The sequence below is a fragment of the Bactrocera oleae genome, chromosome 3, assembly GCF_042242935.1.
Source record: "Bactrocera oleae isolate idBacOlea1 chromosome 3, idBacOlea1, whole genome shotgun sequence".
Lineage (NCBI taxonomy): Eukaryota > Metazoa > Arthropoda > Insecta > Diptera > Tephritidae > Bactrocera > Bactrocera oleae.
This window is the reverse complement of record NC_091537.1, coordinates 26780742-26792123: the sequence shown is the minus strand read 5'-3', so window position 1 is coordinate 26792123 and position 11382 is coordinate 26780742. Positions and strand designations below refer to the sequence as shown.

At 34.8% G+C, this 11382-nt stretch overlaps 1 protein-coding gene across 13 annotated transcripts in view; it reads left to right on the top strand.

Annotated features, from left to right (window-relative positions):
• The first annotated feature begins 6983 nt into the window (after nt 1-6983).
• The window catches only part of Syt1 (Synaptotagmin 1), a 58778-nt gene continuing 54379 nt past the window's right edge, over nt 6984-11382 (top strand). For 6 of the 13 annotated variants that reach the window (XM_036374880.2, XM_036374961.2, XM_036374904.2 and 3 more), the window contains exons 1-3: nt 7016-7093; nt 7782-8041; nt 8619-9158. The gene's annotated coding sequence lies outside the window, so the exon portion shown is untranslated. Of the gene's footprint in view, nt 7094-7212; nt 7362-7781; nt 8042-8618; nt 9159-11382 lie in introns of all 13 variants that reach the window. The other 7 variants (XM_070106324.1, XM_070106327.1, XM_036374950.2 and 4 more) reach the window with 7 other exon arrangements.

Sequence of the window (11382 nt, the reverse complement as noted above, 5' to 3'; positions counted from 1 at the left end):
GGAAAAGCTATACCAAGATCCGTAGTGATGTTTCACTCAACTTATTTCCTACAGGGTACATATCGACTATTGCATGTTTGTGTTCGTACAATGCTAAGTACGCCATTCCGTACGTGCTGAAGCGCGCAATCAGGCTGCTGGAAAGACATTCAAATGCTGACACTACCCCAACCGCTGACATCGGAATTTCATACTTGCAATTCAATTCTTGGTAATCATTTTTGTTTTCAAATTCACTTTCGTTTTAGCGACACTTCCATTTCCGACGAAATGCTCTACATACATATGAACCGCTATACGCGCCTAGGCTGTTAGGCTTGTATTTGCATTGCTGCAAGACGAGACAGGATTGTCATCGAAACTCGGTAAACAAAAATGCCGAAACAAAACACAGTCAATCGTACGTGACACTGACACAGATTGTCTTGGCATGTGAAGACGCCACCAAAGGACATGTGCTCCCACAAACGCTTGCAAATAAATATGATTTGATGCTCAAGTTTATTCATATATTCGTATGGATGTTTATATTTACTATTGCTGTATATATGTAGGTGTTTTATGACGAAATCATTCATATACCACAGTACGCACGACCGCATCCGCTTTCACAAAACATGACTCGCTTAAAGGAATAAACGATTTCGCTAAAAGGCCGGCTCAGAATGCTTTGAAGATGAGGACAAAGGCAATGATTTCCTGAAAATGTATTTGCTTATATTGTAAAAAGCAACGGCAATTAAACTACGTTCAGCACACATTAGTCGCATTCTTTTCTAAAAGCATCGCAAAAGAACACTTGTTAGCGACTTGTCAAGCAACAACAAAAACTCGATTTTAATAAGCAATTAAAAGTACCGATGACTACTCATGCAGATTAAATTGCATTATGTCGATAAAATCCATAAATCTACTTCATAAGTTTCAAAAGTATTTACTGAATTATGGCATTTTAAACATGATTTATAATTTTAAGATGATTCACCTGCCGTTAATTTGTTAAAACTTATTTAAATGGCTACAAACGGTTTTTTTATGCAATGTTTAGCTTCTGGCTAATCAAAACAGTTCTTACATGAAGATCGGACTCGACGTGTTCCATTGGCTTATCAATATTTTTGACGATTGAGCGGATTCAATAAAATCAAAATTACTTGTGATTGGCTATTACAGTATCAGGACCATAAACACAATTACAATATTTAATTGCCAGGCTTGCGTTTTCGCCATTATCGTAGAAAAACTGTAAATTATGGCGTATTTCCTGTTGTATGTTCAAGCAATACTGGGTAGAGCAATCACAGAACTGTCTGAGATATCTTGTTTGGATGTCTTATCTTATCTAATGCAATATTGCGTAATCAAATCAGACTTATACAGCGAGAGATACAGATTTAATTTATTTATTTTTTTAACTAGACCTGGTATAATGTGAAATGGTATCAAATTGCTAAAGCTTTTAAGAAACTTACCTCGAAACTTAGCTCTTTCTTACCTTCTTATCTTCATAATTTTAAGCTCTCTCCCTAAGCCCTTCCATAAAGCTCCATAAAATTTGAACTACGAGTATTAAGTTAATCAAGTCTTTCACCCATCTTAAGTCCATCACGAAGTACACTTTCCTGCATTGACCGTTGTAGTCGACGTCGCAGAATCGGATTTTGCGCCATTCACAAAAACTCTTAAGCAGTAGTATTTTTATGTACTTATATTCGTTTTTGTCCTTCAAACAACATCAGCCAAATTGGCAAAGAAATGTTTAGCCTTAAATATCAGACGCTCAAGAAGTATATGCCCAAAATTTAACCTTTGAAGCTTTGCTAATGATGTCTTAAAAGGGAACGACTCATCCATCTGGACTATTGTACATTTAATTTCTCAAGGTCAGTAATACACAATTTTGTATTAAACTTAAGACAACGCCGCATGAACAGAATCGCTCAGCTAAAACACTTAAATGGATCCTAAAATGGAATATACTAGATTTTCAGCAACACTTCATAGTTTGCAACTGTCTGGATTGGTGATAGTTCGGGTTGGCTAAATATTTAAAATTACTCGTATTCATTATCCTAATACTGAGACAAGGAAAATTGGTTGTCCTCACGCCGTGACAAAAGTCGTAACGAACAAGTGAAGATTAGGGTGGAGCGAAAAAAAATTTTTTTGCTTAGCCTGAGGGTAAAATCTGTGGACTATAAAAAAATAAAATTTTTGGACAAAAAAACTGTTTAACATCTAGAGGCAGTTTTAAAGTAAATTTCGATTTAAATTTTTTGTGGACGAGAAAAAATTATTTTTGGTTTAAACGCTTTACATTTATATTAAAATAACCGAATGTGATGGTTTTTGCCTCAAAATTTATTTTAACACTTAAGGAAAGCATGTTGTCGTTTAAGACTTTTTTTAAACTCCAATAATGACCGCAAAAAAATTTTTTAAGTTGATAACTTTTAATTGGCTAGAAAGAGGACTCTCCGCAGCTTCTAGAACACTTATCAAAAAATGTTTACGAAATAAAAATTTTAACCCGAAAATTTACCTTAAAACTGAGTGATTTTTTTTTGTCCAAAAATTTTCTTTTTTTATAATCTACAGATTTTACGCTCAGGCTAAGAAAAAAAAAAATTTTTTTTCGCTCCACCCTAGTTAACATATCAAAATACTTCAACACTTTCAACGGTATTTAATTCAACATTACAGGCATGTCAACATAAAATCCTTTTAATGAAATAATAGTATCGCGAACAAAACAAAAAATCAACATAATTTAATTATTAAAACACAGCGGGTATCGATGTTAAGAGAGCCACATTGACAATATGTTGAAAGCTGTATTAAAAGGTAAGCGTTGTGAATTAATATTCAATGAGCTTTCGATAGGTATCTGCAATTGAACGCTACAATATATTGTTATACGTATTTACATATTTACTTCAGTATAAAAATTGGATTTTTTCGAATCGCCAACAAGAGTTTATAACAACTTCAAACATACACACGCACAAATTGATTAGCCCCTTAGCTGAATTCCCAGTTGTATCTTAAAACTCCCGTAAACTTTGAGTTCACTGAGAGCGAAATGAATGTGTCATAATTGCCACAAATGACAATTGAAACTCCCTGCAACTCCTAAGCTATTGCGCTCATTACATGCAATTAGGTACAGTTGAATTATTTAAATGACATGAATTAATTGGCACATCTTACAACAGTGGCAACTCCAATTGCATGCACCCACACACACACACGCAAATACACACACACGGACACTGATTACTTGCAAGACAATGTGTTTCTGTAGTGGTAAGTCGAAATTCTAATGAAAAGCGAATAACTCAAATGCTGTTGTTGCGACTACAACATAACAACATTGGTAGGCAACAGCATAATCACATCAACCGGAATGCCATTGACATACTGTTACTGCTGTCTTTGATAACCGTACATATGGTATGTAGTATGTACAAGTATGTAGGCATGCATGTCCACAAGCTGTTCTTCGTAAATTAGCTTCAAAGGCCGAATGCTTTGTGCGTACATCAATCGAATTTGTTGTTGCAGTAATCGATTTAAATGCAATTCATTGCCCTTAATGTATGTATGGTATTTAGCTCATAGTATCTAATTCGACCTCGAATTATGGACATCCCATATACTTATATACTCACATAAAAGCGTTTTTATTAAAATAAATTGCCTACATAATAGATTCTAAAATTATGCAAAAAGGCATTTTTCAGTTATGAAATAAGGACCAAATCGATAAAAACAATGAAAAGTAAACATTTATACACCAATATGGCTGTTTCTTCCAACAGCAAGTCCATTTTTAATTGGTTTACTAAACTAATTAAGTATTAGATATGATTATTTTAGTAACGCTAAAAAGCAAAAACGACTTTTTTCTGTGTATTGGACCAACAAAATTTTTTCGAGGGACTGAATGACAAGTAAAAAAGTAATTTCCCCGATTTTCGAAGTTGGCCTCCAAAATCGAAATATTTGTCCTGTAAATGCTCAGAAGGGTGCAGCTGCAACCATAAACCAATAAGAAGCTTACAAATGAGTTTCGGGAATCTATTGATTGCACGAAAGCAGTTCTGCCAAATATAAGGCTTGGACCATCAGCAGCGGCAGCTAAAAGACAGATCAGACAGAGATCAGCTGAAGATGCTAAGCCGTCAGCAAAAAGGCCGAAGACAAAAACTTCTACTAAATCGTTTGGTGAAGTAGCCCGAAATCGAATTACATTGATGTGCTGGACGAGGATGATCCCAAAGGAAAAATTCCAAGAGCCAAGTGGAAGTGAGTGAAAACTGCGCTGACAAGAGTGGCGCTAGTCATGCACCGCTCAAGCACTAGATCAAAATGATTTCGTGCGACGACAAGGGATGGATTCAAATATATAAGGCCGCGCTAGCCAAGGTTGTAGAGGTATAATCCGGAGCTAGACTGGTAGCGGTCGACAAAGAAAACATCTCATTCAGGTCAGGGACAAGGATCTAGATCCCGGCTACACCATCGCAGTTGGAGCAGATAATGCAGCTAATCAGAGTCTGCAACTCAAATCTGCCAACTGAGGGGTGGAGATTAATGGACCTTCGAGGACCCCGTAACAGTAGACCCCGCAAAAGTGGCGGGGAGATCAACTATGGATTAACGAAGGTCAAAATCACCTACAAGTCAGACGCCAGCAAACTCTCTAAATTAGATAAAGTAATGTTAGCTTTATATACTAAAGGTTATGGGATAATATGAATCTATAGAACTAGAAAATCGGCAATATAAGAAGAAAAAAGGAAATATTCTGACATTTTCTTAGATGTTACGGAATATTGTTTAAGCACAGGGGTAGGCAAAGATGTCCTAATAATATCTTTTGTTCACTCTCTGATACAGTTCTCAACACATTGGGAAGGTTCAAATATAAGATGACAAAATGGAATACAGGAATATGTATTGAAGATATACCAAAATAATGTTACATTTCAAAAGTCCATACACTTTACTTACCATTATACTACAAACGATCACAACGAGTCTTCATGATCGCCACGATCCGAGAAAGAATGGGAATAAACAACTTAGAAAATTGGCAAATTTTCGTAGTGATTGTAAATTAAGTTTATGACGTAACATAATGTCAAAGGCACTAATGGGTCTAAACTTGCAGGTTATGATTATTCTCTAGCTATTAAACTTTTAGGTAATATTCTTAACGTTTTATAAAATCAGTGAAGCATCTCTTATTACGAAAGAAAGTAATTCTTAGTTAACTTAACAAGCTGCATTAGATTGAACAATGATTCTTTTATATTTTACATTGTAATAAACCATTAATAAGACATCCCGTTAATTTGTCAGCACCGACATCTATTGGTAAATTTCAACTACTAACATTTACATATTTTAAACACAGTTAAAGCTTTTAAGATTTTATAGGCCTGCACAAAAGCTTTTATGTTAGTAAACCCAAAGCTCAGCGAGCTTTGTAATTATAGATATTATGAACACATTATTAAACTACACTTTAGTAGTACTTCTTAAAGTCTTGACGTCAAGTGCTTTGTACTGCTAACGATAATACGAATCTTTTTTCCCCATAATTGACGAAAACTTGCTAGTTTTTGCTATAATTGTGACGAAATATTGCAAATTTGGAAGCAGGACCGGTACTGGGTACTAATTTTTAGATGTTTCAGCTTATTTATCTTTTAAGAAACCTCAAACTTCTAAAAACCTTTAAGAACTTGCAAATTTGAAGTATAAAGATAAGTGGTTTAAAAAGCTTTTAGCAAACCTGTTTAATTAAATAGAAAACATAGTAGTGGTAATATAATATATAAATCTTCCTTATTTTTTACTCACTTCTTTTGACACATTCCCTCATTTATAAAACATCATCAGCTTGCTTACTACCACTTTTCCACCCCGACATGCGTCAGTAATGTTGTGTCATTGAAAAAAGTCGCCCTCTTATCACAGTATCGCTTACCAACTGTATATATTGTACATATGTATGTAGACATAATAAGACATTGTTGGTTTTTGTATACATTTGCCTACAACAAAACCTATATTGCGTACTCTTGAACCCACAATCTTAGCAGAGAGTAAAAGCTTTGCGAGAGGTTGGCTTTAAAAGCTCGCTCCGTCTATACTCATTCAGTTATTTTACGTTCCTCTCTATTATACCTCTTTTTCTCCCCATATTAAAGGTAGACCCTGTAATATATGTTGTCGTCACTTACTTAGAAATCAAAATCAAGAAAACGAGGTCTAAGTATAACTCTATATTCTATATTTTCTATATTTATGTATTCGCTTTAAAATCAAATCTTTAGTTCATAACCACTAGTCTAAAAAATTAACTAGGACTTAAGGTATAGGCGCTAAGTTAATTAACTAATCTCTAAGTATGTTGGTTATATTGCCAACAACTTGCTGTTAATTACGAGTCCTTTGTTAATAGTTTCATCTTCAAAAATTAAAGGGAAAATATAATTAACATAAAATTTTATATGGCAACATTAACCACAAGTGCCTACTGAAATAAAGGATGAAATAAGAGCTTATTTTTTACGAGAGTTTTTTTACGAAAGCAAAAAAGAGTGGGAATGAATGAATCGAATACAAATTATTTTTAAGAGCAGTGAAAGCTGTAAGGGAATTCGAAATTGAAAGGCTTGCCAATGCGAAATATTTTGTAAACCCCTTTTGGTAAAGCAACTCTGGTATTGTTATATAAAATTTGTTATATATTTCATAATACCGTTTATTTGTATTTTTAAAAGCCTTAACCTCGGCAATTTGTGGCTATAAGCGCTATACTCGGCATAACCAGCATTGAATTTGCATTAACGGTTTTCGAGCTTTCAAAGTTCCACCAGTGTTTCCGACTGTTTGCGTGATTGCCTGTCATTCGTGTAATTTGGGTAAAAAATCGATTTCGTATCGTTTGTCACACTCCAACCTATGAGGAAATGCTCGCCGATGTGCGCTTTCCATAGGATTTTCTATACTGTAATACCTCAAAACGCGAATGAGCATCGACCGTGAACGTTGACGAGGAATAATTGCAGCGCTAAAGGTGAACATATATAGAGAGAAGAAAAACCCAATCTTTTATTTGAAATTCTATTTAAGAGCTTACTAAGAATTCGAAAATATTCATATTAATATAAGCCTTAATGTGAAAACTGTTTACAGCTAGTGAATACATTAAAATTCCGTTAATGGATAGGCTAAGCCAACGCGATTGAAGGCTGAGTCTTTACAAGCAACTTTCGTTGGTGGTAGAGAACGAAAAATAATCATTGTGTCGATAGTGAAAAAAGTGTGGGAGTGCGGAGGAGAAAGTAATTTATTGCTATACGTACATATATATATTATATATACACGCATATATTTTATATGGTTGGCGATTAAGTTCAAGTGTCAAATAAGAGTGCTAAAACTATTAACGAAAGCAAACTTCAATTCAATTTAATAAAATCTTAGAGAAAATTAAAAAACAAAACTCATCAGCAAAACTCGGTCAGCGGACCTCGAAAATAGCGAACGGTCAATGAAATATGAATTTATTGATTTTCTGCAGGGGCAGCATTGAAATAATATGCATGGCACGCAATTACTGTTATAATTTCTTTCTCTAGTTTTATTTCAAATATGTTTCTTTGCTGATATCAAGAAATTTCTGCGCAATTTTCGAGCGAGTGTGAAATTTCTCCATATCATTTGTTGTGTAATCGGAGGCAGCTCACAGTTTTTTTCGTCAGCTCCTCCAACTAAAGTCAAACACGGTTCGCCTGAGAGAAGCTGAATTGGGAAAAATGTTGTCGCAATTACAACAAAACAACGTAGTTCTACTAGCGTAAACAGCAAAAAGCGAAATAATTAAATAATTTTCGTTGAATAACTGTTTCGCAGCTAAGTTGCAGGACATCTATTAGAGAAGAGCAGAAAAGCATTACAGCGTGAAACTTGCTGAAAATACGAGCAGCCACATCAAATCGGTCCATCAGCAGTGTCTGTCATAGTAAGAAAAAATCTCTATCCCGAAAGTCGCCCCATAGGCGCTAACCGAAAAGCTTACGTTACACTTACACACACACAATCGCTCTGTCTACGGGGAAAAAGAGAGCATAACTTAAGCACTCTGGCTAACATTAGTACTTGTAGAGAACTGTCAGCTCTGCAGTGTATGGCAGTTGTTGTTTTTATTTCTTTTTATACTCTTTTCTCTCTCATTCTCTCCCATTTACACGCACATATCACTGATGCGCCTAAGTGTCGACCATCAAATTGCGACTTTTTTATGTGTCTTCGGTCCATTTTGACATTAAGACACCGACCAACACACCCATTGAGACATAAATACTCACAACCAACACACAGGTCCACTAGGCCACGCTGATTAAGCACACGCACACACACAACATTGAACTTTTAACATACTTTTCGATTATTCATAATTTTTTCCCTCGCGCACTCGCATTTCCACACAATTGAATGAAATCCTTTTCTTATCAAATACACTGATACAAATACACATTTTATTTCTTCGTCTTCGCCTACTTCCCGCTGGCAATACGTTCAACCACTCGTTACCTCAGTGCTAACGGCATCATCGTCACGGCAAAGAAACAATACCGAACTGCAGCCAAGAACAATACAGAAACAATCGAACCAACATAAACGCATCGTCAGCAGCAGTAATAACGCTTTACACTGCTTGCCTCTCTGCTCTCCAGCTTTACGAACCGACACCGATGCGTGCAAAATTGTTCGAGTGCTTCGTATTGATTTAAGGTTGTTTGCTAAACGAAAAGTACACAGAAATACAAATAAAACAAAGGAAGCGCATAACTAGAAAGTTATAATTAATATAATAATGCTACAACAAAAACAACTACCAATACTAATGCAGTAGAAAAGTGCTCTCAATACAAAAACTAAAGTTTCACTCTCGTGTTTTTTGAGAGACAAAAGTAACAACAACGAATAGCAATCATCAGCTGAGTCGGGAAAAAGCGTGGCGTAGAAACGGAAATCGAGACTGTAATTCAAAAGATAAAACAGAAAACAACAATTTAAAGACGCGACTTTCGCTGTCATTCTGCTGATACTAAACAGACCCGTTAAACAAATAAAAGGTGAGTAAAAGCATGAATTCCAAGCTCGAATTTACATCATGAATATATGAATATACACTCAGTGTCTATAAACCGCAAATTCTACAATAGTCCGATTGGAAATATCTTACATAATAGGAAAGTCACTAATTCAAGCGTTTAATTCAGTTTTCGGAATTTGTATTCACTTAAGCAGAGAAAAGGCTACATAGTAATATATATTAACATTTCTTTACGGACGACATAAACATTGTTTTGAAAATCTGATCATTTATACCATAAATCAATAGAAAGTGCAAAATTGTTGCCTACATTTAGACGCATTCACAAAACTTCATTATGACTAAAGCAAAAAGTTGAATGAGAACTAAAAGTACAAACAAATATTTTTGTCCACTATGAGGATGTAATCAAAATACTTTTAGTGAGCAACACAGTGAACAGTCCTGCCTCTGTGGTACAAAAGATATATGGAGCAATAAAAAAGCATACGAGTTGGTCCAAAAGTTTTCCCAATCTAGTTTTTTCTTTCTTGGTGTATTGGTTGGTTGGTTTTTTTTAAATAAGGAACGAGGAATCATGGTATTACCGCATGGTTTTCAATTTGTTGGTCCGTGTTACCCAATTTGTTTTAATTTCGAACATTAGGAGTTGTTTAAATTATTCCGCTTCAATCGGTTGAAAGTTAGGCATTCACATAGATTATACTCCAAGGTTTCATCATCCTTAGCGCTTGCTCTTCATCTTGCCGATTCCACCTTATCTAGTTTCTGAAACTGAGATTTCGAAAATATGTGCACTGTGATGACAACTTACCATATTAACCAGCTTTTACTTTTATTTACTTTTAGAACATGTTAGTCTGTATGGAGTAGTGTAGATACCCGAAGGTAATTTTTTGTCACACTCAGTATTGGTGGATTTACTGTAACACTCCTTGAATTGTAGCGATGCTTCCATCATTTTCTGAGTACATTAAGAAGGGTAATATCTCGATGCAATTTTATTATACTCTTGCTCTTTTCTGGCATAATACCCCTTTACCGGTAGTTGCAAAATGTGGACTCTAAATTTAAGTTTGGAATACCACTAAAAGAAGTAGAAACTCGGTCAACTGCTTAACAAAAGTATACGAGCCAATAACAAATATGTCTATACATAATAGAGCCTTCATTATCTCGAAAATCTATATTCGCTGAACTATCATTACTAAATACAAAGCCAAATCGCAGAACAGACAAACTTACATATGTTTTTGTGAGATGTTATGAAATTAATAAAAAAAACTTTCCAAAGGTTAGGTTGGGTAGGTTCTATGTCTGATGGTCAAAAATTGGAATCACACTTGGACTGATTAGCGCAGTCCTTTATGAATCCAGAAGAAATCTTGTATTTAAATATTATATCTATACAAAGCGAGTTGAACTATTACAAATCTGTTTAGGCGTAAAAATTAAAACAAAAAAAATCGATAAATTTGAACAAACAAAAAAATTAAAACTCTGAGTAGAAAGATTTTCATCGGTCTTTGTGAAACCATTATTCAGTGCAGTAAAAGTAAAAGCTCAAGTTATTTTTTCGAAAGTATTAAACAGCGAATAGAATGTGTGAACCTACGAAGAAGCTATTTTCGGCACTGTCTGTAGAAGAATGACACATGCAACTCGTAAAACCTTTTACTGGTAATGTGTCAAATTCACACTAGTGCCTCATTTATAAGACGTTTTTTATTCTGACTCAACGAAAAGACACTTTCAATTTTTATAAGGGTAACATCCTTGATTGCATAACATCCTTTTTTAAACAACTACTCAGCTTAATTTCTATAGGCCTTTCACGTTAATTTTAATTTTTTCTCTTTTTTGAAAATTTTATCAGTGCTTTCACGAATTCTGTGTGATTGTGTGACTGCTGTAACTAAGATAAAAAAATTTTGATTAGGATTCCTAAAATGCAGACAGGCAGAGCCATCCAATAGGGTCAAATAACAGCGAGTAAACGCAAAAAAGGAAATTAAATTGAAAACAAAATTTGCATACGCCAATTTGTCGCGTTATTTGCTTATTTGTTTCGTGAGCATTGCGTCACGGACCACTCCACGCTTAACGATAGCATTGAAACGTGCCAAGACCTTTAAAGGGAAATTTTCCATTTTTCAGCAACAAACCAAACCAAAGGCGTCAAGGCATCCAACATACTGACACAATTGTATAGTATATGTAAACCAACACATGGAAATACATAT